At 38.3% G+C, this 24,776-nt stretch overlaps 1 pseudogene; it reads left to right on the top strand.

The window, feature by feature from the left end:
* LOC120581692 (zinc finger protein 160-like) overlaps positions 1-21,615 on the top strand; it is a 37,017-nt pseudogene extending 15,402 nt beyond the window's left edge.
* The last annotated feature ends 3,161 nt before the right edge of the window (positions 21,616-24,776 follow it).

The following is a 24,776-nucleotide window of genomic DNA, read 5'->3' as shown; positions in this document are numbered from 1 at the left end:
CACGATTCTGCCATGTGTGACCCCATTCCTTGTATTCTTCTATCTCTCTGCACCACGCTACCTCATCTGGGACTATAGACTCTTCTGGATTTCATGTTCTCTGTAGTTTGCATGGTTTGCCTCTGAAACTTGCCCGTGAACTACACATTGCTGGGGTCTGATCGTTCACAGTCTTGCTGGTGTCATCCACCTTTATGATATGGACATCTCTTGGTGGGCTCTTGTATGAAATGAGTGTCCTTGGTCCCAGAAAATGCTTGACAGAGATTCTTTGACTCTGTGTTGCAATATTATCCCACTATGCACAGAAGCAGCTATTAGAGCTGCCCGGTAGAGTGATCAGCATGTACCAGGACACTGAGATAGAAAGTGTTATGACAGCTGGACAGATAAGTGTTTTCAGTTTGTTTCCAGTTGCGGAGTGTCAGGAAGCATCTCTCTGGAACACTGAGATCACATGGACCACATGCACACACGTACTAATCAGGGTAGAATTTCTTCTGGGAGAACATTGTCCAAGTTCGCAGCCTCTTGTCCTTGAGGCTACTGACTGAGCTGTCCTTCATGCCATGATTCTCATTCCTTGTGTGTGCTGTTGTGCAAGCTTATTTCAGACATAGCAAATTGATTTTTCATACTTATATGAGTTATTGTTTTTTCTACAGAATGTGTTATGTTTTCTGTCCATAATATGTTGAGTTTTTTTGTTAGTTTTACTACATTTCTGCTTCTTCCTTTAACTGTTCTTTTCTAATAATACTCACCCTGTCTCTAACCATCGATGTCTGCATTGGTTTACTGAATTAATTCTTAAATATTTCATTGTATTTTTCAGGAAACTTACCTGAGTTTTTTCATTTTAAAAACTTCTTTTCTACTGTTCTTTATAGCATCTGTAATATCTGCAAATTTTCTAATGTTCTGGAAGTTGCATTCTTTAGCACAGACATGAAGACTATTTTTTTTTCGTCTTTCTATCTGAACTCCATATAGCGTGCACCTAGGCCTAGAATCATATCATCCGCAAATAGTGACAGTTTGACTTCTTCGTTTCCTATTTAGATGCCTTTTATATCTTTCTCTTGCCTGATTGTACTCACTAGGACCTGCAATGTTTTATTGAATAACTGGTGATAGTGGATGACCTTGCCTTGTTCCTAACCTTAGAAGGAAGGTTTTTAGTTTTTCACCCTTAAGTATAATGCTGACTGAGTGTTATAAATGGCCTTTATTATGTTAAATGTTTTGTTAAACATTTTGATCATAAATGGATGTTGTCTCATCGAAGGCTTTTTCTGCATCTATTAATATAATCATATGATTCTTATTTTTTAATTTGTTTATTTGTTAGATCACATTGATCAATTTGCGTATGTTGAACCATCCCTGTGCCCCTGGGATGAAGCCCACTTGATCGTGGTGTATAATCTTTTTAATATGTTGCTGTATTCGATTCACTAGTATCTTATTTAGGATTTTTGCATCTGTGTTCATGAGAGATATTGGTCTGTAGTTTTCTTTTTTTGTGTTATCTTTGCCAGGTTTTGGTAGCAGTAATATTGGCCTCATAAAATGAGTTGGGAAGTAATGCCTCCTCTTGGATTTTTTGGAAGAATTTGAGGAGAATAGGTATTAAATCTTTGAATGTTTGGTAGAATTCACTGGTGAAGCCAATCTGTTCCTGGACTTTTACTTTTTGGTAGGTTTTTGATGATTGTTTCAATTTCCATACTGCTGATCGGTCTATTTAGATTTTCCAGATCTTGATTCAGTCTAGGAAGATTGTATTTTTATAAGTACGGTCCATTTCTTCTATTAAATTTGGTGTTATATACTTTTTCATAGTATTCTTGTATGATCTTTTTTATTTCTGCAGTATCTGTCGTAATTTCCCCTCTTTCATCCCCGATTTTGTTTATTTTTGTCCTTTCTCTCTTTTCTTTAGTGAGTCTAGACAGGGGTTTGTCAATTTTATTAACCTTCTCAAAGAACCAGCTTTTTGTTGCATTTATTTTTTCTATTGTCTTTTTGTCGTTTTCAATTTCATTTATTTCTGCTCTAATTTTGATTATTTCTTTCCTTCTGCTGACTTTAGGCCTCATTTGTTCTTCCTTTTCTAGTTTTTTAAGATGAAGGCTTAGGTTGTTTATGTGGGCTCATTCTTGTTTTTGGAGATAGGCCTGTAATGATCTGAACTTTCCTCTTCTGACCACTTTTGCCATATCCCAAGAGTTTTGATATGTTGTGCTATCATTATCATTCACTTCTCTGTATCTCTTGATCTCTCTTTTTATTTCTTCTCTGACCTGGTTATTCTTCAGTAGCATGTTGTTAAATCTCCATGTATCTGTGGTTCTTCCTGCTTTCTTTTTGCAATTGATCTCTACTTTGAAAACGTGATCAGAGAATATGGTTGGTATGATTTCAAACCTCTTATATTTCTTGAGGGTATCTCTGTGTTCCAGTATGTGGTCGATTCTTGAGAATGTTCCATGTGCACTAGAGAAGAATGTATAAGCAGCTGTTTTGGGATGAAAGGTTCTGTATATGTCAATTATGTCCAGTTGGTCTAATGTGTCATTTAACGATGTTATTTCCTTATTGATTTTCTGTTTGGATGATCTGTCCATATCTGACAGTGGAGTATTTAGGCCTCCTACTATGATAGCGTTTTGGTCTGTTTCTCCCTTTAGTTCTGTTAGTTATTGCTTTACATATTTCAGGGCTCCCTGATTGGGAGCATAGATATTAATAAGTGTTATCTGTTCTTGGTGCATGATTCCCTTTATCATTATGAAGTTTCCCTCAGTATCTTTCTTTACCTTTTTTCTTCTGAAGTCTGTTTCATCCAATATTAGTACCGTTACTCCTGCTTTTCTCGGAATGCCATTTGCTTGAAATATCATTCTCTACCCTTTTGCTTTGAGTCTGTATTTGTCTTTGGAGCTGAGATGTGTCCTTGGAGGCAGCATATGGTTGGGTTTTGTTTTTGGATCTATTCTGCATCTCTGTGCCTTTTTATTGGTGAGTTCATTCCATTTACATTCAAGGTGATTATTGAAATATGAGGTCTTCTTATAGCCATTTTATCTTTTGCTTTCTGGTAGCTCAGTGTTTCCATTGCTTCATTGTCCTTGTGTTTCTGTTTTCTTTATTTTGGTTGGCTTTTGTGGGTTTTGCCTCTGATTCTTCTTGTTTTATGTTATATACTTTAGCTCTGAATCTTTGGTGTGTGGTTACCATTACAAATATATAAAGGATAGTTATATATACAGTTGTCCATTTTCTTCTGTGTGCCTTATCTCCTTTCTCCTTTGCAAATTTGGATCTTTGAATCCTCCCCTTTTCAGTCATTGTTATCTCGGTTTGTTTCTATGTATGCTGAATGTTCATTACTATCTTGCTCTAGCAATTCTCTTCTTATTATTTGAGGTTACAATGCGCTGTTCTTAGTAAGGATTGCACTCCTCTGCTTCCATTTGCCTGATAGTCACTTCACTCCTAATTATGTATTTTTTGTTGTTGTTATTTTGTTTTAGGTGAGCTGACCCCTTTCAGAATTTGCTGTAATGCAGGCCTCATAGTGGAGAATTGCCTCAATTTTTGTATGTCTGAAAAGGTCTTTATTTCTCCTTCATATCTAAAGGAGAGCTTATCTGGATACATTATTCTAGGCTGGTAGTTCCTTTCACTTAAAAGCTTAAATATTTGATTCCATTCCTTTCTGGCTTGTAAGGTCTGTGCTGAGAAGTCTAATGATAATCTAATGGGTTTTCCTTTATAGGTTACCATCTTCATTTCCCTGGCTGCCCTGAGAATTCTATCTTTGTCATTGATTTTTGCTAACTTTAATACAATGTGTCTTGGTGAAGGCCTGTTTGGGTTGAGGTAATTGGGTGTTCTGTTGACTTCTTGAATTCCAAGTTCCAGCTCATTCCTTAGATTTGGGAAATTCTCGTCTCCTATTAGTTTGAAAATGCTTTCTACTCCCTGCTCCTATTCCTCCCCTTCAGTAATGCCCATTATTCTTATGTTTCCTCTCCTGATGATATCAGCTAGTTCTTGTATTTCTCTTTCATTATTTTCCATTCCTCAGTTTCTCTCTTCTTCCTTCTGATTTATTTCTAGATTTCTGTCTTCGCTATCACGATCCTTTCCTCCATTTGATCAACTCTCTTTCCCAAGCTTGCTATTTCATTTTTCAACTCTTACAGTGTGTTTTTCTCCAGAAGTTCTATTTGGTTCTTTTTGAGGGTTTCAGTCTCTTTGCTCTGCTCATCTAGCTGTTTTTGCAATTTCTGAAATTGTTGATATGACTCGTTTTGGAACTCATTGAGTTTTTTCAGAAGTACCATCCTGAGTTCTCTTGTCACTTAAGTCGCATGTTTCTATGTCTGTTAGCTTATTTTCTGGAGATTTTTCTCTTTCTGAGATGCCTCATCACTTTGGTTGTTCATGGTGTTTAATAGACTATTTCTGTGCCTGGGCATTAATGGAAGTGTATTCTGTTGTTTTTCCAGAAAGGAGATTTATTATATAAAGGTCTCTCTTTAGTCTGCTGAAAAGAAGGCGCTTTTCTTTTGGTTTCTAGTAGGTGGTGTCTAAGCCTCTTGGATCCCTGCTTTTTATAGAGAGCCTAACATTGTTTATTTTCTTGTAGATTTTAATCACACTCGCTACTGTCGGTTTCATTCCCTGTCAGTGTTAGCAACAGTTTTGGTAGCGTTTGCTCTGATTTCCCTGAGGCTCCGCGGTGATGGGTCTAGGAGGGTATGGGGGGAGGGTCCCTCTGGATTGGGGTTTGGGGGCTGTGTCTCAGCCTCGGTTTTGCAAATGAGGCCAGTAGAAATCAAGTGTTGAGTCTCTGTGGTCCAGCCCCACTTCCCTGCTTTCAGCCCTGATGACTGAGCCCTGCTGCTGGCTGTGTAGAGAAGTCCCGGCACTTCCAGGCAGGGCTCTTTAGGAAAGTCGATGCACCTTCTCCCCTCCTCCTTCTCCTGCCGGGAGCTCCAAAGGCTGAGAGAGGTAGCTTCAGTCTCTGCAGCTTTTGCTCAGATTCCCCTGGGTGATAGCTCTTATAGACCTATCCGTGGTGATAGGTCTCGGAGGGTATGGAAGAACTGGCCCTCTGGGTTGAGGGTTGAGGTTTGGGGATTGGGAGCTGCGGCTCAGCCTCGGTTTTGCAACCGTAGCTGGTAGAAATCAACTGTTGTGTCCCTATGGTCCCGTCCCACTTCTCTGCTTTCTGCCCTGATGACTGAGCCCTGCTGCCAGCTATGTAGAAAAGTCCTGGCACTTCAGGCAAGACTGTTCAGGGAAGTTGCTGCACCTTCTCCCCTCGCCCTCCTTCTGCAAGGAGCTCCAGCGGCTGCGAGAGGTAGCATCTTTATTTGTCCCAGTCCACCTCCCGACACACTGGGTTCTGACCTGTGGTAGCTCTTACATGCTGATCCCACGCTCAGACATGCTGATGTGCAGTTTGGGTGTTTTCGTTCAGTTTTAGGTGTTCAGCTTATTGTTGTTTCAAGGAGAGAGATCTGAGGACATCTCTCACTCAGCCTTTTTTTTCCAGAATCTCGTTTTCTTTCTATTTTCTTCTTTTTCCTGAGCCTGCCAAACAGGATTCTCCTTTATATGCCTAGTAATTTGTTTATTTTAGATACCTTTTATAAGTAGAATCATATAGTATTTGTCTTATTCGTGAGTGGTAGTTTCACTTATCAGAATGTCCTCGATTATCTACATCGTAGCAAATGACAGGGTAAGTGTCTTAATTTTGAACGCTGAATCATATCCCATTGTGTGTATTTACAGCGTTTTGTTTGTGCAGTCCTCTCTCAGTAGGCATGTGAGTTGTTTCTACATCTGGGCTGTTGTGAATAATGCTTCTGTGAACACAGGGATGCAAACATCTCTTTGAGATCCTCTTGTTAGTTTTTTGTATATGCCCCCACAAGTGGAATTGCTGCATCACACAGTGTTTGAGGAAGATTGGTGTTAGCTCTTGTTAAACATTTAGTAGAATTTTTTAGTGATGTTATCTGACCTTTCTTTGTTGGATGGTTTTAGATTAGTCATTTAATCTCCTTACAAGTTATAGGTATGTTCATATTTTTTATCTCTTCATGATTTAGCCTCGGTGGGTGATGACTCAGAAACCATTTTTAGAATGGATTGTATGGCCAGGTGGGCAGTCATGCTTCAAAACATGTCAGCTATGTCTGTAGGACCAGATTCCAATCCTGTTTCTGTCACTTCCTATGTAAACGAGGGTTATATACATAAACCCTGTGAGTCTACTGCTGTTATTTAAAAGTATTTTGCTAATTTCCCACAAGAATTTTCAAAATACATTAGTGCCGTTAGATGGCTTAGGACATTGCATCTTTTCTACTGAAGACTCAAAAATTACTTTTCTTTAACAAGACATATCAACTTCCTGGTGTCTTTCTTATGAGATATTCTTTTGCCTGCATCATATTCTGTGTTTTTATTTTCTAACATATTCCCTCACCTTAATCAATTTTCAAAGCACAGACTCTCTGTTATATCTATTGTTGGCCAATGTACCATATATTTAAATGGCCGTGCATACATATTGTGTCCCTCTATGGATTGGCTTTTTTGTAGCAGTCATAAAATTTTCATGGTGAGTTTTGACATCTTCTAATATTGTTCTCTATGAAGTTATGTGTCTTCCTGATCTGATATTTAGATATCAGTGATCCCCAGATAGTTTCCAATTCTCATGTCGTGTGCTCCTTCTAGAACAGAAGTTCTTTTTTCCTTCTAAAAGAGAGAATGTTTAGAGATCGACAGTTAACTTTCTGTAATATGGTTACCTGTTTTTTATTGCTGGTTTTCTCATGGGTTCCTAGGATCCTTTTTTTATTATGATATACAGATGATGTTCTTTCAGCATGTATTACGCAATATAACTAAAATGCACTGCTTGTTGATGTTCTCAAATGCATTTTCTTCATGTGTGTTGATAGTCTTATAACTGATATTTAAAACTGTTGTTTTTTTAAATGTTTTATAGACATTTTAATTTTCTCAGTGTTATATTTGTTGCTTAATTTTAGACTGCTCTGTATTCAGATTATTCTTTAGGCAATACTTTGTGTAATTTATCTTTACAGTGTACTACTTATTCTTCAGCCTTAATGTCAAATATTTAGGTAAAAATGTGTATCATGTATGTTTTTCTACACTTATGAGATAACATATTATTGACAAATGGTATGTATTTTGTAGTCATGGTGGAAAAATATTCTTTTCTTGAAAGCTAACTTAAGTTTACATGACCTGAGTATTTTTATCATAGGGTGTTTAAACTAGGCCACCCTAAAATTAATTTGAATTGCATGTGACCACTATTTTGTTGTAAAGAATCCTGTTTCTTTATTATTTCAGAAGTTTGAGGGTCATGTTGGGAAGTTTCATAACTATGTTCAGTATAGCTTTACTTTTGGTGTAATTTTAGATTTCTATATGAAACATTTATTTACAAGCTAATAGGGTAAATATGGAATTTCTTTCCTTTGTAGATAGATGTTCTCCATATGTGATCAAGAAATTAAAAGCAACAAAACCTGGTAATACAGAAGGAGCATTCCAATCAGTGATGTTTGGAAGATATGAAAGCCATGTGATCAAAGATTTTTACTTCAGGAAAACCCAGGAACATATGCTTGATTTTGCTTGTCAGCAAAGAGATGATGAAAGCAATCACAAAGGAATGCCTATAACTCATAATAAACATCTCACTGACAGAAGAAGTGAGCATGGTAGAGAGTATGCTGGACACGAGCCTGTTGAAAATAGGCTTGGACTAAGGTTTCAGTCACATCGGGCTGATACGGAGATAGTTCATACTGAAGAGAACATTGATGAATGTAATCCAGCCGAGAAGTCTATCAACAATATTTCCTTTGTTTCTCCACTTCGAAGAGTTTTTTCTAGAGTCCAAGCCACCGTTAGTACTGTATATAGGAATGATTCTAGACGTCCTTCAGTACTGACAAAAGACCTGAAAGTGTGCAGGAAAAATTCTTACAAATGTAATGAGTGTGGCCAAGAGTTTAGTGCACGTTCAGGCCTAACTAGCCACCAGATAATTCATACTGAAGGGAAACCTTACAAATGTAAAGAGTGTGGCAAAGTGTTTAGTGTGCATTCAAGCCTAACTAAACATCAAATAGTCCATACCAGAGAGAAACCTTACAGCTGTAATGAGTGTGGCAAAGCCTTTGGTGTGCGTGCAAGGCTAAGTAGACATCAGATAATTCATAGTGGAGAGAAACTTACACAAATGTAATGAGTGTGGCAAAAGCCTTTTAATGTGCATTCAAGCCTAACACTACACATCAGAGAATCCATGGAGAAAAACCTTACAAATGTAATGGTAAGCGAAAAAGCCTTTAGTTTGCATTCAAACTTTAGTTACCATCAGTTAATTCATAGTGGGAAAACCTACAAATGTAATGAGTGTGGCAAAGCCTATTAGGTGAAGAGAGTTCAAATCTAACTACATCCCAGAGAATCCATACTGGGAGAGAAACCTTACAAATGTAATGAGTGTGTAGAAAGCCTTTGAGTGTGCGTTCCAAAGGCTAACTAGTCATCAGATAATTCATAGTGGAGAAAAACTTTCAAATGTAATGAGTGTGGCAAAGGAACTTTGAATTGCTCAATCAGCTAACACACATCCCAGAGAATCCATACGGGAGGAGAAACCTTACAAATGTAATAGGTGTGACAAAGCCTTTAAGTGCGTGCAAGCCTAACAAGTCATCAGATAATTCATACTGGAGAAAAACCTTGCTAACAAATATGTAATGAGTGTGGCAAAGCCTTTAGGTTGCGTTCAAGCTTCAGTTATCATCAGTCTGTCCATACTGGAAAAAGACCTTACAAATGTAATGAGTGTGGAAAGCAGTTTGGTGTGCATTCGAACCTAACTAAACATCAGATACTCCATACTGGAGAGAAACCTTACAAATGTAATGAGTGTGGCAAAGCCTTTAGTGTGCGTGCAAGCCTAACTAGTCATCAGATAATTCATAGTGGAGAGAAACCTTACCAATGTTTTGAGTGTGGCAAAGGCTTTAGTGTACATTCAAGCCTAACTGTACATCAGAGAATCCATACTGGAGAAACCTTACAAATGTAGTGAGTGTGGCAAAGCCTTTAGTGTGCGTTCAGGCCTAACTCACCATCAATTAATTCATAGTGGAGAGAAGCCTTACAAATGTCATGAGTGTGGCAAAGCCTATTGGGTTCGTTCAAGCCTCACTTACCATCAGTTGGTCCATACTGGAAAGAGACCTTACAAATGTAATGAGTGTGGCAAAAACTTTAGTGTGCGTGCAAGCCTAACTAGTCATCAAGTAATTCATAGTAGCGAAAAAACTTTCAAATGTAATGAGTGTGGCAAACAGTTTCGTGTTCATTCAGGCCTAACTACACATCAGAGAATCCATACTGGAGAGAAACCTTACAAATGTAGTGAGTGTGGCAAAACCTATAGAGTGCGTGGAAGCCTAATTTACCATCAGTTAACTCATAGTGGAGAGAAACCTTACAAATGTAATGAGTGTGGCAAAGCCTTTATTGCACATTCAGCACTAACCACACATCAGAGAATCCATACTGGAGAGAAACCTTACAAATGTAGAGAATGTGGCAAAACCTTTAGTTTGCGATCAGGCCTAACTAGTCATGAGACAATCCATACTGGAGAGAAACCTTACAAATGTACTGAATGTGGCAAATCTTTTAGGTTGCGTTCAAGCTTCAGTTACCATCAGTCGGTCCATACTAATAAGAAACTTTACAAATGTAATGAGTGTGGCAAAGCCTTTAGTGTGCATTCAGGTTTAACTAGACATCAAAGAATCCATACTGGGGAGAAATGTTACAAATGTAATGAGTGTGGCAAAGACTTCAGTGTGCGTTCAAGCCTAACTACACATCAACGAATCCATTCAGGAGAAAAATCCTTACAGATGTAATGAGTGTGGCAAGGTTTTCCGTAAGAAATCTCACCTTGTGAGTCATCAGAGAAACTATACCATAAAGAAACTTTAAAATGTATTGAGGTTGGCACAGCCTCTAGTGTGAGTTCAAGCCTACTTCTATCAGATATCCCATACTGGTGAGAGGCCTTAGAAATATAATGTATGTGGCAGGGCTATTAGGTATTGCCTTACATTCACCAAATAGCTCATCATTGCATGTGCCATGAATATGTCAAAGTTTTAAATTAGAACTCTTTACTTACTATAAGAATATAAGTTCTGAAGAGATCCTACATAAATTAATGTGTGGCAAAGTGTTTATCCAAGATCAACTGTTGGGAAACACTGGAGCGAATCCTTACAGTTGCAATGAGTGTGGTAAAACCATTAGAGTTCAGGTATTATGTAAGAATAGAGACTCCACAGTGAAGAGAAATTATGTGAATATGTGTCAGAACCTTTATCCAGGTCTCCCAATTCATTAGATACCAGATTATGAGAAACATCTTCAAGAAACCTCGCAAAAGTAACGTGTGTGTTAATGCTTTTACTCAAAGGTGAAAACGGACATCAGAAGATATTTTTTTTGGAGAGTAAATTTACAAATGTACTTAAGGCTTTTCATCAAATGTTTATGTTTTGGGGTAACTAATGACAGAATTAAAGGAGGACAGAAACTAATATACTGAACATGGAAATAGTAAGCAACAGTGTGTATTCAGGATTCACCCAAGAATTTGTGCAAGTGTAATGAATGTAGTTAATCATTTTTTTCTTTTTACCAATTCTCCCTACCAACCCCACAGTCCAGATTTCATGCTAGGAATAACTAAGTCTCCAGCTCTCTGAAATTAAGACGTTACGTACTGCAGAAACTTTACAAATCCAACAATTTTAATACTGTGGACATGTGATGTATCACAGGAACAAGGACGTGTACAAACAGCCCATTCATTACCTTTAGTGTTATAATATTTAGTTGCACTTTCTTGAGAAAAACTATGTGACTATGACTTTTAACCTGAAGTCCAAAGCATGTCGAACTTATGCCTATTTTCCAGGCCTTTCGGGCTGGTCTTTGGGAAGCAGTCCATACAATGAAAACACCTACTTCATTGGGCATGGTTCATTTATATCCTTGTCCCCTGGAATAACAAGGGCACTGAATATCACATTCATTATTGTATGAATTAGTATGGCAGAAGGCAGAGAACATAAAACTATGTTTGAAGTATTTCTACTTACTAGGGTCAGAGTGCCCCGTCTCTGGACAGGCTACTTTTGGTCATAGGAAAGAAGTCTCCACCAACTGACCATAAAACAGCAGGTCCAGACGTGAAAGATCTGGGCTTGTCATGGGAGGAGATTGGTAGGTGACTAGTGGGTGATTATGTGGTAGAAGTAATGCAGAGCAAGTGGAGAGTGTCTCCATAGAATGGCAATAACTTTTATATCAAAGATGAATGGAAAATTTGTCTTATGCTTGGAAATTGTAGAAAGAGCAGTTACCTGACAGGAGAACATAAAAAGAACCGGAACAGTATAAGCATGTGTGTGATTCATATTGAAGTGCTGGTATTTGCTAGTTTTACTTAGAATATATCTTAATGCTCATGTTTTAACGAATAAAATTTAATCATTTTTTTCTAACCGTAAGTGAATTAATGTTTTTTGTACCAACGCTGATTTATTTCACCTCTATCAGGTAGTTCATAACATAAACAAGCAGTGCACCTTGGGCTCTCAAGGTCAATGGAATCTATAACAATTTTCTTTGGATCAAAGAACACAGTTTAGTGCTTGTATACTCATGTGCCCCTGGGTTTTTCTCTCCACACTCTGCCTCATGACATTTATGAGGTGATAATCAGAATACCTTAGCTGTACAGTTCCAGACTCTGACTTCTAAAACCTGCTTGCCTTTTATGAATATACACCATAGTGTTGTATTTATGGCCTATTCGTACCCAAATGCAACCCATGGCTTCTTGATTTACAAGATGTGAAAATAGAAACATAGTTAAAACATGGTAAAATTAGGAAAGAAAATTTCAGTAATTAAGGATGAAACTTTTATGAGCTTGGACTCAGTGAAATAATTTACATGAAAGATACAATGAGGACTTTGGGGCGGGGGAGAGGGAAGGAGAGATTTTCATATATTCACTCTGAAAGCTTTTATCTCTTTTCTTTTTTTAAATTTACATTTCTGACCATTTGTTGGAACAGGGTGGAACTCTGTCCAAACATTGTTTTGCATATCGGTACTGATGCTGTCAGTACCTGTATTAGGAGATTACTTGTTACATATGAAAGCCATCTTGAGAGTTCTGTCATGGGCGTTTTGATGTCAGGCAAATCAGACAAAACTATAGGTCCATCTTCAGTGAGGATCACACTGCAGTATTTTAGCGGCACCCAGATCAGTGTGGTATTAGGCCCTCTCGTTTATCTCCACACGTTCAGCAAACTTGTCACAAATCATTCTTCGTACCTCGTGTCTGTTACTGGACTAGTTTCTACCCCCAAGAATCTCTTGTGAGGTGAGCAGTTACCCCAACTCTTCAAGCGCTTTACCTTTACCTCTTCCACCTGCTATCATGTTTTTGCATTTAAAAATTTTTTAATTCTCTTGTTGTTGTTATATACCTTTTTTATTTATTTTCTTGTATTCGATTTTTTTATTCCCTTTCCCCAATCACTCATGTTTTGCAACCATCAATTTGTTCTTTATATCTTTGGGTCTTTTTATGTTTTTTAAAATTTATTTTTTCTACTCTCGTTAACCCTTCCCTATAAAAGAAAAACCATTTTCTGTCTGATCCGTGAGACCCTTGTAAATCTTGCATTCAGAACATTCCCTCTAGAATAATAATCTTTCCTATATAGTCTCTTTATTTAAGTTCTGATTTGTAAAAAATTAACAGTGGTAAATCTTATGTGTTCCATGTGTGCTTAAAAATGTACGGTTGTCGTTTTTGTGACTCAGATTAATTCACCAGGTCAGACTAGTTCCTCTGTTTTCAAATTTTTGAAGTCTTCAATAATTCTGACTTCTTTAATAATCTAATAATCTAATAATTTTCATCTGTAGTATAATGATATTACAGTGAGACACATTAAAAATTTCCAGCAATTGAGGAAATTCTCTTTTTCCTTGTAATTATGTTCGTTTTACTGCTTTGTGAATTTTACAAGGAACAAAACTCTACAAACAAAATAAATTTATATATATATATATTGACGTATAATTGGATTTTCCCAAACTATTCTGAGTTTGATAAAAGGGTCCACAGGCCATGAATTTATTTGTTTGTGAACATGGGAGTCCACATTAAAATCTCTATCATGACAATTTGGCAGATTGGCAATGTTACATAATACCATATGATCTACATAAAACTATTATCCAAAGATTCCCAAATCTACATTTGATTCATTGTTTTTTTAAAGAAGTATATGGAGATAAATCTTAGTCTGTTGAACTTCTGCTTTTTTGTAAATGTCAAATTTTGAAATAAGTTTTGCTGACATCTAACAAGGTCTTACTCTTTTATAAATATAAGGTAGTCTCAATTTTTTTGAAAAATATTGACCCTAGAAGTCATCACATTTAAAAATATTCCAAATTGATTTCTCTTTTAATAAATTGTTTTTATTTTAGATTATAATTTCTGCATTTTTTTCTACTCTTTATCATATGTTGAAACATCTATTTGCACTTAATAAATAATGTTAAGCTGTTTCGGTGTGCACTTGGATGATCATAATGTCACCTGCGTTTGGGCTCCTCTATTCCCCAACATAGAAATAGAAGTGGAAGGAAACGTCAGAAAAAATTTCCAGAGAAATTTTATTAAGCTTATGCTCTAGTACAAGGAAGGCAGCACAGCGTTTCAAAAGGAAGGTCCTCGGAACTGACTCAGGGGCCGGCTCTACCTGGCTGCTTTTATAAGCTGGGGACACAGTGGGCTTGCATGAAACGGGCCCATTTTGAAAGTGGCGGGCCTGGTAATCGTATTCGCGCCTGCGCTGTGAGGTAAGGTGGCCCACGGCTCTTTATTGCCAGCCCAGAGAGGTCGTAAAGCGGGCAAACCGTGGAACTGGGCAGGTGGAATAATGGTTTCGACACCTGTATGGAAGTAAAAGGTTAGAAGGGAGATAATCAGCTACTTCTGCATTTCTGTGTAAGGAGTGGTGGTGTTCTTGTGGTCAGTTTCTCCGGAGTTTCTCCTGGCCATCCAGCATTCCCTTGGCCCCAGACTCAAGTCTCTGCGCCGTCACATTGTCAGAACATAGCTTCCTGAGTTAGGAAGCTGGGAGTTAGTGAGCTGGGAGCTACAAAGGAGCTGTTGCACTCAAGTCCCTCTTGTCTATGCTAAGAAAATGTTGAAGGAAGGAATGGATCAACCTGAAACTTGGTTCCTACACTGCCCATCCATTTATGGTGAAGTAATTTGGTCAGCATATTTCCACAGCTCACAGTTTTTTAAGGTTTTCAGCACCAAAATCTCTGTTCATTATTTTATATTTTGAAAATAATTCTCTTTGATTTCCTGGAAAAGAGGCAGGAAATCCACCCAGGGATCCTGGACTTCTAGTAGTTCCCACCCCACCCCTCACATCACCAGAGGTCTCAGGTGTGCCAATTTTGATACCTGTAGCCCAGTGCTACTGGAAAAGAGGTCTGGGGAGCAAGGTCAGCACCACCTGGGAGCACTTAAAAGATGCCATTTCATGAGCACCTTATAGATCTGCAGAGCCATAAAGTCTTAGAGTGGCCCCGGATCTCCCAGGAATCTGGTGCTCATTCAAGCTAAATGGTTCCCATCTGAGTTGCTACTAGATCATGTGAGGAGTTTTAAGACATAACATGCCTGCACCCAGCACCCCACAGATTGGACAACTGGTCTGGGTGGCACATCACTGTTTTAATGAGGTGTTCCAGGTGATTCTAAGGTGAGGCCAGAAGTTGTCAGGAGGGCTCCTGGACACATTTGTGAGAGATGACAGCAGGCTTTGGTCAATGGGAGGTAACAGGATTCCCTATTGGGTTGGGGTGGTGGGCAAGAGAACAGCCCTTATTCTCATTGCTGTGGGAATTTGTGGATATCCATGGGAGGGGAGAGGACAGGAAGACAGGAAAGAAAGACTCAGTTTGTTCTTCATATAGGAGCTCATTGTACCAGACTCTCTCCTGTGACAATGGACAGGAGAGAGTGGCCTTTTCAGCATTTCAGTGTCCTTTTGCCTGTGAGTGTGGGGGAAGCAGATGAAGATGAAGGGAGAAGCTGATGCCCATGAAGAAACATTCCAACATGCAGCCGTGATTCCTCACATAACATCAGCCAAGCAAATGACCCAGAACAGGAGGAGGATGAGGACGAAATGGCTGCTTCTCAGGCAAACGGTTCCGTCCCAGGTCAGAGGCTGTGTCCACTTTTTCTCCTAAAATCGGTAGATTTATGATTTGAGACCTTTGATTTCCTACTTCTCATGTTCTTGTCTAGCGAGGTTGTTTTCAACTACTTGTTTTCTTTCTTTCTCCTTAAGAGAGTCAAGGTCAGCTCTTGAGATTACTTCTGTCCCTGTCCAGAGCCTTCTCTGCATTTCATCCGTCCAGGCTCCCTAAGGGCATGAAGAATTCTCATTGGGAGTTAATGATCCGCAGCTATTGAAAACATCCAACTTGTGACAGACCAACTCAGGAAGGCATCCATGTCCAGAATCCCTAAGGAGCGGGTCAGATGCTCAGGTAACATGAAGAAGAGAAGTGTAGTTTTTAGTGCTATAGAACGAGATTAGGAAAGTGCAGGGTTGACCATGATGGTATTAGTGGTCAGAGTAGCTCAAAGTGTTCTGAAAAAAAGTAATCAAAAGATACTTGCTGACTAGATTGGTAAGACTTACTATTTCAATGCACGCTTGGAGTTACAGAACCCAAGAGCTACGTGTGGATTGAAATTTACATAAAAGTAATGTTATTTTATGATCAGATTCAGATAATAATATTTTTATTAATTTATTTTTGCCAGTATTATCACAGCAGTGATGATGGGTCCTTTCATGTGCTTTGGTCACCTGTTCCATTTATTTTATACTACCCGATTTTCACTTGGTTGATGTTCCTCTTCACCGTAAATATTTTTCATTTTATCATTAATAGGGATCTTGGAGAGATTTATTGAAAGATGTGTAAAAACTATCACATTTCATTTGGAAACTCCCTTTTTATCATAGTTTCTCTTGCTTTAGAAAAAGAAGGCGTTCACCTTTCATAGAGATAATTGCTCCTTTAAAAAAGAAAACGGACTATTGCTTAGCAATAAAAAGTATTTAAACATGTAAATTCTACATAATTTATTGTGAGGTGATTAATGTTAAATAAATTTACTTTTGTCATTCGATTCAATTCATGTTTTCTTGACCAAATCTTCATTTTTCCTTCAAAATGTTACATGCCACGGTTTTAAGGCAATGAAGGATTTTTAGACACCGTGGCTAAGGATTTGAACCTTCATCTGCAGCTACCTATGTGCTCGTTGGATGCAGTCATTCTCCTAGTGGTTTTAGTCATCCTCTATGATAAGTGTTCGAAAACTTTCATTGTGACAACTTTCATTCATCTTCAACTAATGGGCCCTGTTGTACATAAAGAATCCAGGCTACTGGCTCACAGCCGCTGCAGCCCAGGCCATATGATCCACGTGACTCACCTGGCCAATGACGTCTCTCGCACCTTCCTCCCTCTGCTGCCGGACAAAAATAAAGTGAGATCATTGGCTTCCAAAGTGGAAGCTTTAATCGATCGGCCTTGTTCCTGTAAACTTTATTACATTGCACACTTGTCACAGACATATCCTACTTCACTTTTTGTACTTTCAAGAACGTTTACAAGAATCATATTAATAATGTATGTTCAAGTATATTAAATGTCTATTGGGTAGCTCAGCACAAATGAAATGCAAAGTTTTTCAAAGAAATGAAAGGCCAAGAAATGATAGCTCTGATTTTATATTATTTTGTGTGTTCCTCTCCCTCTCGTGTTTATAAAATACAAAAAGTATCATCCGCAATAGATTTATGAGATTTACAGAATTGCAAAATAATCTTGATTTCATGGCTGTGATCATTCTTTTCTGTATCACTTTTCATGTGTATTTAGTTTTGATATGTCTGTCTGTGCATAAGATGTTAACATTGTTGGAGCTAGTCTTGCTTAAGTTATCACTATTCTTTTTAGTTACAGAAACTACTATGAGCGTCTGTGAAGGTTGTCTATGTGTATCAGTCTGTATTTTTTTTTTGAAAGGAAAACCCCAGATTTATCATTTACTGGATGTTTCAGAAAATATTTTCATTAAAGAGGAGGAACATTAATGTCCTCATGTTACTTATATGCATTATACATTAATATATAAAAAACTGTTAAAACATTATCTAGGATATAGTAAATTTTCAAGACATTGGCGTCACTGAGTGAAAGTGAGCTAGTTAAAAATGTGGAAATGGTGGCTCCATTCCAGAACTCCTCAATCGGAATCTCCATGTTTTGATTTTCATTGTTATGAATGTTAAAATTTTAAAGTACTTTACACTTCTAAGTTGTCATGACTTTTCCAGTTGAGAAATGTACACAATGCATTCTGTATGATACAAAGACAATAGTCGAAAATCCATATGCTTTTTTGAATGCCTTAACTTTAGTATTCACCTTTCAGGCAAGCAAAGTCTCTTCAGTGGTTCAGTGAATTATACATCATTCTTTATTCTCAGAGTTAGAAAATATGCTAGAACATTGATCTTACTGTTTAATTCTGGATACTCTCTTAGGTCAAAAGTAGTTCTCTTAACTCTGTTTTCACATTGGGTCACAATATCAACTCTGCCCGATACCACTTGGTAAATGTCCTTTCTTTCAGGGATGGTTGACATTCACACATGTGGCCATAGGTTTCTCTCTCGAGGAATGGGATTGCCTGGATCCAGCTCAGTGGAAACTGTACATGGATGTGATGCTGGCGGCCTATAGGATCCTGGTCTCCCTGAGTAAGAAAGACTTCCTTCCAGAACTCCTACCCTACCTGCAAGGATTTTTTTCCTTCATCAGTACAGCATCTCCTGGGAGCTTCTGCTTTTTTTGGTAGAGTTTCAGATCCCGGCGGCTCTCAATAAACTAATCGGGGGTTTGCTGGTGTAGAAAAAAAGTCTTTATTATGTAGTTGGAAATGGAACTCAGAGTCTGAAACTTTATGTGTTGTCTAGTAGAGTTAAGGTGCTGTTAGAAAAAGTATTTTAGGGAATTATTTTCTAGAATATTTTAACATTCTGCAACATCCTCTGTTCTCACCTGAGCACATACTGGATTGTAAATTGGAGAATCTATCAAAACTCATGTTTCTTTTTCTACTAAAGAGTTCTTGCTGTCTCTAAGCCAATCCTGGTCACATTTTTTAAGCACATGAAAGAGGCCTGGGATGTGGAGAGAAGAAAGACAATGTCCACATACCCAGGCAGGTAGGAATAAAGGAAGTAGATGACACAGGTGAGAGGGCCAAAGGTCTCGGAGGAAGCCAGATCTTTAAATATTATTTGGGAAGCTCTGCTTCAGTGGAAAGAATCTGAGAAGCCTGGGTTTCTTTCTGTCACTGTCACAGAGGGACAGGTCTCTCCAATATGTCCTGTGCTTATATCCTCTAGGGACTCTCCACCCGCCCCGTCATCTCCATCACATTTGCAGTGGGACCAACATTTTGCCCTTGGCCCGTGGGCACTGGCAGGGTCTGCCTGGTCTTCCATTGCCTTGGGGACTGTGAGAGTCTGTGTACATACTGAGGAATCCTACGAGAAGCCATTTTTTAAGTTCTGTTCTTGCCTCATGTGAGGACTTTGTGAGGGTAGTCATGGAAATCCTGGAATTTGGTGCAGAAATCCCAGGGGCACTGGGGACAGATGGCACATGTTTTCTACTTTATAATTTCTAATCCTAAGGAGCCTTCAAACATGGCCCTACAAAGGTCAGACTCAGTAATTTCATCGCAGCCCGAGGCACATCCTAAAATGAGAAAACCTCATTCTGTGTTTCACTTCGAAATGTTCTTTTGCTTTTTATCAACAAACATAAGAAATTTCAATTCCGTGTTTCCTCAATCCATCTATGTTACAATATGTTAAGATATCTGTTTCCCTCGCCTCATTTGTCAAGAACTTAATGCCATAGAAGAGCTTAGAACATTGCCTACCAAAGAGGAAAGTCTCCACTGTTACCTGGTTTCTTAAAACTATTGTTTCATCATTCTGTCTTGTTCTGTCCAGGCTGCCTGGTATGTGTCTTGTACGTTTTCGCTTTCTGATTAGATCTGTGTCAAATTTGTACTTTTAGATTCAGAAATGCTGATGTAATATTCTCAAATGTACTCCTTTGGAAAAGAGTTACAGAGTTTTTAGACTCTCACATTTAGGAAAATGTCCTCAATTTCAGTTTACTTGAGGCAAAAAGTAATCATTGAGTTTTTTATCTGCCCTGCTCAGCATGTTTCTTATTCATGGTGTACTTTAATCTCAAATGCTGATTTTATAAATCAGTAATCCTCATCACATTTGTATCATTTTTCCACAATTTTGTTCATGACATATCTTGTTATTTCTTTTGTTAGTTAATGGTCAGAGTTTTTTTTTTTTTTTATGCTGTGAAGTTGTCATTATGGAAATAGTCTTAATTTCATGCATATTTACTGATGCTTTTAAATTCTCTTTGTGAAACACTTTTTTGAAATGAAAATAATATTTGAAAAGTTTTAGAATTCCATGTCTATTACATATAATTTATTTTTAATTGTGGTTAAAAACAAAAACAAACAAAAAAAAAACCACGTCACCAAAAATCTAAGATCTCACCATCTGTAACTGTCTATTCCAGTCGCATTGAGCATATTCACATTGTTGAGCAATGATCTCTGGAAATTTCTATCTTGCAAAATTGTCTCAATGTTTATTAAACCCCTACTTCGTCATTTCTTTTTACTCCAAAACCCTGGCTACTATCATTTTACTTTAATTTTCCAATAGGTGGACTACCTTAGAAGACTCACATAAGTGGAATCATAGTATGTATCTCTTCATGACTTGTATGTTTCCCGTAAGAAAATGTCCTCAGGGTCTGTCTGTGTTGTACTAGGTGAGAAGATACGATTCTATTTCTAGGCTGGGTAATATTTTTTTGTATGTTTTATGCTATGTTTTCTTTATTTGTTCATCTGTCCATGGACTTTTGGGTTGCCTCCACGTGTTACAGGCTTTTGTAAATAATGCTACAATGTACATGATGGGAAATGTCTCTTGTAGACCATTTTTAGATGTTTCTTGGATATGAGCCAAGAAGTGGGGTGGCAGCATCGTGGCATAATTTTATTTTTAATTTTTGAGAAACCTTCATACTGGTTTTCATAATGTTTGAACCAATTTGTATTTCATCCCACTGTACATAAGGATCCAATTTCTTCTCAATTTTGCCAACAGTTGGTATTTTTGGTTTCATTGATAGTGGTCATTTTAATTATATGTGAGGTGATATCTTATTGAGGTTTTTTTTTGTTAAATAGTGGATACAAACATTTATGTTCTTGGGTGAGCATAAAGAACCTCTAGAAAGACACATGGACCTGAGAACAGATATTTCAGAGAAGCAGGAGTCTAGGATGACACTTTCTATAAGAGCAGTTTGAGGTTCAGAGCAAAACTGAGTAAAAATAAAGTAGATATAGAGTGTTCCCACATGCGTTCTGCCCCCATGTGCATAGCATCCCCTTTCTCCACATCCCCCACCAGAATGGTACATTTGTTACATAAGTGAAGCTGCATTGACACATCATTATCCCTCAAAGTTCACAAAGTTACCTTAGGGTTTGCTGTTGAGTTATCCATTCTGTGGGTATGGACAAATTTATGGTGACATGTATCCACCATTATAGTTTCATACAGACTAGTTTCTTGGGTCTGAACATTCTCTGTGTTTGTTTGTTCATCCCTCTTCTAAACCCCTAGCCACTAGTGATCTTTTTACCGTCTCCATCATTTTGCCTTTTCTAGAATGTCATATAGTTGGAATCATACAGTAGGTAGCCTTTTCAGATTGCCTTCTTTCACTTAATAATATGAGATAATTCATACTGGAGAAAAGCCTTACAAATGTGAAAAATGTGGCAAAGCCTTTAATTGGCATTCACACTTTACTAAACATGAGAGAACGCATACTACAGAGAAGTCTTACAAATGTAGAAATTGTGGTAAAGTCTTTTTCTGGCGATTATGTCTTACTAAACATCAGAGAATTCATACGGGAGCGACACCTTACAAATGTAAAGAATGTGGAAAAGATGTTAATCGGTTTTTAAATCTTACTGGACATGAGAGAATTCATACTGCAGAGAGGCCTTACAAATGTAATGAATGTGGAAAAGATGTTAATTGGTTTTTAAATCTTACCAAACATGAGAGAATTCATAATGGAGAGAAACCTTAAGACTGTGAAGAATGTGAGAAACCTTGTATCTGGACTTACAGCCTCACTTCATATTCAAGAGAATGCTTACTGGGGAGAAATTCTACATTTCTAATATGTGGTGAAAGGTCTTTGTCCAAAATATACACTTCAGAAAACCCCACAGAATTCATGCTGCTAAGTAACTTTAAAGATGTAAAGAAACGTTGGGAAGTATTTAATGAAAAATCAAATCTGAAATATCAGACAATTCATATTAGAAAACAGTAAGTCGAGAACACTTCAGTTATCACTCTAAATTGGAATCCTTGTAAAGAATAAGCAGAAGTTTAAAAACGTAGAAAATGTACTTGTTAATATGTTTGAAAGTATTAAGGGAATGGCTGCTTGGACAGGTATAATTACTTACAGTGTGTCTTTATATATTGACAGTACTTGAGGTTTATTGAAAAGAAAATATGTGATTCCACTATCAGATCACTTGATGCTATGTTTTTACTCCTAGTGTGTATGTAAATTGTGGGGTTGATTATTGATGTCAGGATCTGAGAGCTCTTGTATATTAGGTGGGATTCATTCTGAACAACTTTTCCCTTGAAGACTGAAGACACTGTATTGTATGATGTATGAAGAAAATCGAAGTGGAGATGCAGTTTGTGCTAGGCTTAGAATGTTGATGTAAGAAGCCAGGCCCCACCTCAGATCTTCTGAATCAGAAGCCCCGTTTTAATAGGACCTCCAATTCATTGTTGTGCCCATTAGAATTTGGAAAATACACTTCAAACTCACCATGAATTTCCCACAGGGATATACACACTCAAATATGTATATGCCTGTGTTGATGCCTTAATTACATATTTTATCTTCCCTAACGTGTAGTATTTATAGTGGGTTTTTACATCAGTGTCATTCACTTTCTTTTTTCAATTAGAGAAAATATTGGAGAATATTATCATGTTGAAAGTAATCTAATTTTATACTACCAAATCTAATTCACTTAAGTCATAACAGTATTTGGGGAAATAATTTTCTGTATCCTTCTATAATATATTCTCTACTGAGCCCAATACTGGGTTGGAAATTGTAGAGTCCCCAGCAAAGGTCATGTTCCTTTTTCTAATAATCAGATCTTGTTGTCTGTAAGCCAAATCTGATCTTCCTTTGAAGAAAGGAAAAAAGTCCTGGGATGCAAGGAAGAGGAACAATAGTTATACAGCCAGGTAGGTGGGAATGAACAAAGCAGATGACACAGTGAGAGGTCCAAAGATCAAGGAGGACGCCTGACCTTAAAATGCGGACTGGGAAAATCTGCTTCAGTGGAGGTGACTTTGGGGAGCCCAGGTTTCTTGCTCTTGTCACAGAGCAACCTATCCTGTACCGTCTGATCATGCTCCTACATCTTCTAAGATTCTCCCGCACTCCTGTGATCTCCATTACACTCCCTGTGAGAGCCAAAGGCCTCCCCATGGCCAGTGAGGGCCTGCATGGTGTCACTGTACTTCCATTGCTTTAGAGGCCTGAGACAATCTGCACATCTGGATATCCTGTATGGAGGCCAAATGTGAGTGTACCCTCCCTATCTTTGGGTGCCTTTGCCTCCTAGGAACTCCTACGAATTTGCTGCCACCTAGGGAATGTGGAATAGACTGAATCTCTTCTATCAGATCTTAGGCAGAGCAGGCCATCCATGGGGGCTTCTCTCTGGTCCAGACCTGTAACCAGTCCTCAGAAGTGTCTCTGGGATCCTCCCAGTGTTTAGCCCTGGTGTCATGGTAGAATACCCTGGGCCACTCCACGATGACATCATTGGTGCCACAGACTCCTGATGGAATCCCTGGGGGAGGGAAACAGGAGATGGTAGTTCTACAACCTCACAAGGCATTCCAATGGGAAGTCAAGGCTGAGGACTTTGTTGACCATTGCTCATCAAACTTTCATGTCCTTACACATCGCTTGAGGATCCTATGAAGAACAGGACCTAGGACTCACACTCCAACACTCTACCTGCCCAGGTCTGAGGTGAGGCCCCTTCATTTGCCTTTTTAACAACAGGGGAGGTTGCTGCCCCTAGACTCCATTTCCAGCAGCACTCAGTCTGAGAAAGCAAGACCATTTGAGTGCCTTACAGCTGGCTCTTCTATATCAGCACAGATACTTCTTGTTCCCAGGGAAGATCACCCAGCAGCTTCTCCAGAGATGGCATTTTCTGGTCACTATGTACTTACTAATTGAGAGGAGACGGAGAAGGCAATGGTGTCTGAGAGAGGCTGGGGATGGGAAATAACATTAATCTGTTCACGAAAGCAGTGTTTCTTGAGGAAGACTTCCCCTGAGAACTCCTAAGAAATACACTTACTTCCCACAGATCTTTCCATTTCAGTAGACTTTCCCAACAGCCATGGAGCGGGTTACTCTTTGTTCATGGGAGCTCCTACTTCTGTTCACGTCTCGATTCATTCCCTCCTGTCTGGATTTTCCTCTATTTTCCCTTCACTTTCCAGGTCCACAGCTCTTTCTCTTGTTGCAAAGTGGAGATCATATTTAGCTCAAATGACATTTCAAAATATAAAGAAAAACAAACCATGACATGCTATGGTTTTCCAGAACACATTCCCAGCTCTTGTTTAGTTAAGAAGAGAGGATATGATAGATGGGTCCAGGAAAGCATTTCAAACCTTAGTCAATTGACTGCCTCCTCCTGAAAGCTGAGGAATTCTTTTGAGTATGCAGAGAGCTAGGTGTATTCCAATGACTACTGAATCAAAAGCACAAGGGTAAAAACCACAGAACAAGGTTTTCCATAAGGTTTTCTGCCAACTAATTTGCTGCATCCAGCACTAATCAGGCACAAAATGTGCAGAAGTCACAAAGAGAGGGGAGGTCCATATACCACATGAGGAAGCCTTTGCTCCCAAATTAGAAAAGCTTCAATCACTTTCTCAAGAACAGGGATTCTAAAGAGTGATTGTCCGGAGCTTCCATGAGGCTTAAAAGGGAAAATGCAGATATACAAATATACTCAGCAATTTTTAGAGAGAAGCAGGTTTCTCTGTGGGTCCCAGGTCTGGCTGTGATCCAGGCTTAAGGCTAGGGATAGGACTTCGGATTTAGAATGTTACATTAATGTAGTAGGGTGCCCGTGTCTAACTTTTGTAAGTATGAGTCAGCTTATTGTATCTTGCATGTGTGGCAGTATGCCACTATTGTTTTCTGACATATATAAAGCCCATGCAGAAGCGCACTCCCCGCAGTAA

Source organism: Pteropus medius, unplaced genomic scaffold (genome assembly GCF_902729225.1).
Source record: "Pteropus medius unplaced genomic scaffold, Ma_sr-lr_union100, whole genome shotgun sequence".
In the NCBI taxonomy this organism is placed as follows: domain Eukaryota; kingdom Metazoa; phylum Chordata; class Mammalia; order Chiroptera; family Pteropodidae; genus Pteropus; species Pteropus medius.
This window is presented reverse-complemented; position numbering and strand designations above follow the sequence as displayed.